At 49.0% G+C, this 6000-nt stretch overlaps 1 protein-coding gene across 4 annotated transcripts in view; it reads right to left on the reverse strand.

Moving 5' to 3' along the window:
• The window catches only part of LOC310917544 (protein O-mannosyl-transferase 1-like), a 61522-nt gene extending 56228 nt beyond the window's left edge, over window positions 1-5294 (reverse strand). For 3 of the 4 annotated variants that reach the window (XM_083875900.1, XM_083875901.1, XM_083875896.1), the window contains exon 1: window positions 5222-5294. The gene's annotated coding sequence lies outside the window, so the exon portion shown is untranslated. Of the gene's footprint in view, window positions 1-5173 lie in introns of all 4 variants that reach the window. The other variant, XM_083875899.1, reaches the window with a different exon arrangement.
• Window positions 5295-6000: the final 706 nt, after the last annotated feature.

Consider the following 6000-nt stretch of genomic DNA (forward strand, 5'->3'; position numbering starts at 1 on the left):
GTTGTGATTCTCTGAAGAAAGAAGCTTTAGACCTCTTTAGAAAGCTTTAGGTTTTCTGGAGAGCTAAGCAACTCGGACTATGCCCAGGACATCTGGACAACGCTGAGCCAGACAGGAAGGGAAAACATTTCACAGATGCTTTAATTTACATAGATATTTGCAGTGCATAACTGACAAGGTGTGTAAGCGTCATCACTTCTATTTTCCAGATAGGAAAACGACACCGCAGAACTCTGCAGCTATGCTAAGTGGCAGAGCAAGAAATAGAGCCTTCATCTCCCACCTTCTGGGGCTGAAAATCACCCTCTGAATCACACAGGCTGCCTGACGCTGTGGGGCCAGCAGCAGCAGGAAGCCCTGCTCCAGAGGAGCTCTGGGAGGAGCAGGTCCTTGCATGCTGGGATGGGGAATGCTGCAAATCCTTCCTAAACGAACCGCCCCATACACTGCAATAGGATCACAGGCATAGTTAAAAGCAACACTCAGCTCAGATGCAAAACACCAACACCACAATAACACTCAAGATCACATGAATCTGGTTCTGAATGACGGTTCTTGAAGCTTGGTTATTTCAATAAAAGATAAAACCATAGTTATTATTGAAGCCAAAGAAGGAGCACCTCTTGAACATGTCCCTACTCCCCTGCCTGCTTCACGGCCCACTCACGACTCTGAACGAGATCACTCGAGGCTTTTGTGCAGCCTCCCAGCCCACATACAGGTAGGACGTGCTGAAGAACTCACCCCGCAGCAGAACTCTTCCAAAAAAATCACTATATTCCCACACAATAAGTGCCTGGGGGAGGCGATGTCCCAGTACAAGCTCTTCAAATCTGTCTCTATTCACTCCTTGGAGCACCATCACTACAATTCCCAGCTAAATGTCTCAATGGCTACTTGGGAAGGATTCCTCCACCAAGCCTCTTCAATAAGGGTGTTAACTGCGCAAACACTCGGTAGTTTACTCCTCTTAAGTGCTTAACCCACCTGAAATCCAAGGCTATTGAGGATGCTCCCAACAGCTAAGTGAAGCCTGGCAGACATAAGAGATACTACAGTCCAACTGAGGGAGCCTCTTGGCCAGATCCTAGAGGGTTGTTAGCAAGTCCTTGTTTTCTTTCCAGTTCTTTTTCCCGTATTTCTTCACACTTTAGCACTAATGGGCTCAGCTGCCCATTTCAAACCTGGTCATTATCTCTTCCCTTTCACCCAAGGTATGATGACATTTTCATCAGTCCCCCATAAATAAATTACCTGCAGTCTCCTAACGATGAGACCGTGAGCTCACCCCCAGCTTCCACCTCTTCTCACCCCTTCCAGCCCACTAACACTCTGCAGAAAATTTAAGTGCTGGAATCACAACACAGACATTGTATTTTGGGTGCAAGCTAAATAACTCCCAGCAGAACTGCATATACACTTTTTAACACCTGTCCCCACACACCCCACAGCACGGCAGGACAAGCAGCTTCACAACCAACCAACCAACCAACCAACCAACCAACCAAGGCCACAGAGGATTACAGAACAACACAGGGCTACTAAAGCAGCCTCCACTCCACTTCAGTTATAGTCCAAATGCTCCCAGATAAAAAAAAAAAAAACAGATCAGGATTTAACAGCTATACAGATCAGTATCTGAACAGCTTTGCTCTGAAATAAACAGCCCATAAGCTCCAACTGCTCTGTTACTTTTGCACAAAAAGTACATGTGCATGCAGGGAACATCCTGAATTCTAGTACAAGTTACTAACAGAACATGAGCCCAAGCCATGTTTCAGTAAGGCCGAATATAATGCAATGTCCTGCTTTAGCCCCATTTTATCCTTGTGGGGGAAGGAAAAATTCTTTAACCAACCCAGACATGTGCAAAAACCACCCTCAGAGGGTGTTTTCCCTTTATTTTCAGAAGTTAGAAAAGGCTGTTCTGTGATGGAGAGAACTGCAGCTCCCCAGCCTTTACCTGTTCTCTGTGCTCTCACCTCATTTTCTGATACCTGACAGAATCACCCTGGTATTTCTTCTGCTCCAAATGAGAAATTAGTGATAAGGAGGTATGAAATTATCGACCTATTAGGAGAATGAGTCAGTGACACACGAAAAACAAAACCCACTTAAGGCAGGATCAGCTTAAGAGCAAGGTCTGATACTGAGACAACAGCTCAGTGCCAAGTTGCAGAATAAATGAGGAATGTAGTAAAAAGAAACAGGGAACCAGAGAAGTCCAGCCCTTGGAACAAACCCTCTCCTAGAGTTACCACCCTGTATCACCAAGTTTCTCCTGCTCATCATACTGTTTCTATTCCTCCAACATAAAAATACACAATTTTAAGTGGAAATGCCACTAGACCAACATCTCTTTGTAGACTACCACCATTAAAAAAAAAAAAACCACACACACACACACAAAAACACCACCCACAGAATATTTACTATTATTTTCAGCAGCACTTAAACCTAGCCCGGCCTGCCATTAACACTTTCAATTACTTAGGTAAGCACAAAGGCCTTGAGCAAGAAGCACTCTTGAACAGGCAGGTATTTCTGTACTGGATCATCCCAGAGGCTGCACTGCACAGCTCAGGGTCCCTGTTCTCCTCAGGTGTGACCCCAGCAGGAGAAGAGGTCACACACACGGGCACCGAGGGTTGTCTGTCCTGTACCATCACTCGGCTACCACGGGCAGCTGCGTCACATAAACACAGCCTCTAATGCCACTACTACCTTCAGGAGGTTGTTCAAATAAATTAAGCCTTTGAAGTCAAGGCTTTACACAAAGCTTTATTAAAAGGTTTTGTTAATACGTCATTATAAAGTGAAATAACTTTAATACAAAAATATTCAGGAATATTACTCACTTATTGAAACAAAAATACTTTTAAACCCTGCATGTCCCTTCCAGCATCTTTATGGACTATTTACTCACTTTTCCAGTTTCAGCCAGCTGGCTGAGCTGCCCTTTTAAGTTCTCATGAACACACAGAAAAAAGAAAAAGAAGTTTAGAGTGCATCCAAAAAATGCACTGTAAGACCAAAGAAAAATTCTCCGAATTTAGAAAAAACAAGGCACCAAGGCACCATATAATGACAAAATTGGAAACCCATACCAAACACGTGGTTTAATTTCTTTTTTTAAAAGAAAGTTATCTGTCAAGTCATGTAAAAATTTGTTTTCTTCACAGTGAAGACTGCTGAAAGCATCCTCAAATATGTGATACCTAGTTTACTCAAAAATGCAGAAAAGCATACCAGACTAATGAACAAAGAAAAAGGAACGAAATTGTACTTAAAAGCACTCAACAAATTAAGCACAAAAATCAAAATACAGCTAACAGCAGATGTACTCACACTGGCTTGCAAAAACAACAAAGCAGCAACTCCAAACAGTATTTGCAATTTTTCTGAGTACGATTTTTATCTGAACTTTTAAATTTTAACAAGAAAAGCTTTACGTGAATGCTGTTTTTCATTGTAATCCCAAAATATTCTGCCAGCTAGGAAAAATTTCTTAAGCCAGAGACCCAAAAGAAACCATGATGAGCCCACAAAGATGTCATGGACCACAGACGAGCTCCTGGGCTGATGTAACTATTTCATATTTTCAGTCAGAAATCACCCTGAAAACATCTATTTCCATCCTCTCTTTAAATTCCACTTTCAAAATATGGCCTTAGCCTCCCTACCTCCTCCAGGTGACTTTACTCCCCAGTCTCTGGCTCAGAGCACTGGTTTTTTTGAACACTGGGGTTTCACTACCCCAGCGACCACTGAATATAGAAAAGACAAGCACAAAAGTAACGTCCTGGCCAGTTTATATCTGAGAATTCTACTCATCAGGAGTTGATTCTCCACACTTGGGCTCTCCAAGACAAGGACCAGCTATTTATCCATCATGGAAAGGCCCATTCCAGTGGAGGTCTCTAGCGAATCTGTAAATCAAGGCTAAACAAAACCAAAACTTTCACTATAAACCTGGACTCAGTGCTAGAAGGGATGGGATGCCTTCCACCCCAGGAGATGAGACAGACACCACAATGTGCTTACACTTTGTACCTGCTCCTAGAAAGAAACAAAACTACTAAATCCCTAAACGCTTATGTTTATTGTACCTTGTCACCCCAAACACCAGTAACATCAATATACGAACAGCTACCTGATGAGTACATACTCACTGTGTATCTCATCTCTTGCACACCCAGAAGACAGAAACGAAAACAAAACAACTTTCCTAACAAACCCTACAATTCCCAGCTCGTTCAAACCCCTTACGGCAGCTTACGGTTTGGAGATCAGGGGGGTTTTTGGAAAGAAAAAACCCTCCAAATTCACAAACACCACCACTAAAACCACCCCCCGGAGAAGATGCTCAGCACGTGTCCCAGGACCTGCATTAGGGTTTCCCCAGCTCGCAGCACAGCTGCTCCCACACAGAAATGAGAAACTCCTTCTTGAAATTAAAAAAAAAAAAAAAAAAAAAAAAAAAAAAAAAAGCCTTAAAACATCTTTCCAAACCTACCAAACGAGCTCTCCCAGCGTACAAACTCCATCCTCGCTCCCCCCCCCCCGCCCCGGCCCTAGCCGTATTTCGGCCTCCGCGGCCCTTTTGTAGCTCCCGCACAATAACAAACCGGCCGAGCCTTCTGGATGCCACCCCCCCCGCCCCTTGTTCTGCTGAAACACACACACACACGGCGCGACAAAAATATCTTTGTGTCACACTCCAGACGACGAAAAAAAAACCAACCTGCCTTTGCGGCGGGGAACCCCCCCACCCCGGCTGAACCCGGCGGGGAGCGCAGCGGGGCGGGGGCGGCTCGGCCCGGACAAGGGGCCCGAGCCCGGACAAGGGGCCCCGAGCCCGGACAAGGGGCCCCGAGCCCGGACAAGGGGCCCCGAGCCCGGGCGGCCCTGCCAGCGCCACCGGGGATGGGCCCGGCCAGGCCCCACGGCGGCCCCGTCCCCGCAAGGAGAAGGGGGGCGGTTCGCACAATAAACACGGGAGGCTACGGCACGGCGAAATAGGGGCGAGTATCCCCCCAACCCGCCCGGGGGACCCGCCCGAGCCGGGAAGGCCGCGGGGTGCCGCAGCCACTGGCTCCGGCTCCATTTTAGCGCTGCCTCGTCCCACCTTCCCTCTCCCTCCTCTTCCTCCTCCCCCCCCGGCCCCACTCACCGCCCCGAATATCCGCGGCCGCCGCCGCCGCCGGCCCCCGATACCCACCTGTGGTGGTGGCGGGGAGCCGGGGGTGCCTGCGGAGCCGGGTGCGGAGGGGCGATGGACGCGGGGCGCGGCGGATGGCGGCGGATTGCGCGGGGCTGCGGAGACGGCGGCTGCGGCCGATCCGGGCACTCGCTGCCTCCTCCTCCTCCTCCCCCTCCTCCCGTGCCGGGCTGGCCCCGCCGCGCAGCGCCACCTGCAGGGCGCCGCCGGCAGCGCGGGGGCGGCGCTGAGGAGAGCCGCTCCCTCAGGGGGACGAGGGGCTGCTGGAGAGGGTCCTGAGGAGGCCGCGGGGAGGATTTGGGGGCTGGAGCATCTCTCCGATGAGGAGACACTGCGGAAGCTGGGCCGGGTTAGTCTGGAGAAGGGAAAGGGGAGAGGGGATCTCAGCAATTCATGTAAATATCTCCCCGGCGTGCCCGAGGATGGTGCCAGACTCTTCAGTGGTGCCCGGTGACAGGATGAGGAGCAATGGACATAAACTGAAAGACAAACACTTTCCCCTCAACATGAGGAAGAACTTCTTTATGTTGAGGGTGGCAGAGCTCTGGAACAGGTGCCCAGGGAGGGTGTGGAGTCTCCCACTCTAGAGACATTCCAAACCGACCTGGGCACATTCCTGTGTCTCCTGCTCCAGGTGACCCTGCATTGGTCTCCAGAGGTCCCGGCCAATCTCAATTAACCTGTGATTCTGTGAGGGCCCCTCAGAGGGACACGGAGCTGCTGGAGTGGGTCCAGGGGGATGGCAACAAAGATAATTGGGGGACAGGAACATCTCTCTT

The sequence above is a fragment of the Zosterops lateralis genome (assembly GCF_965231275.1).
Source record: "Zosterops lateralis genome assembly, chromosome: 20".
Classification (NCBI taxonomy): domain Eukaryota; kingdom Metazoa; phylum Chordata; class Aves; order Passeriformes; family Zosteropidae; genus Zosterops; species Zosterops lateralis.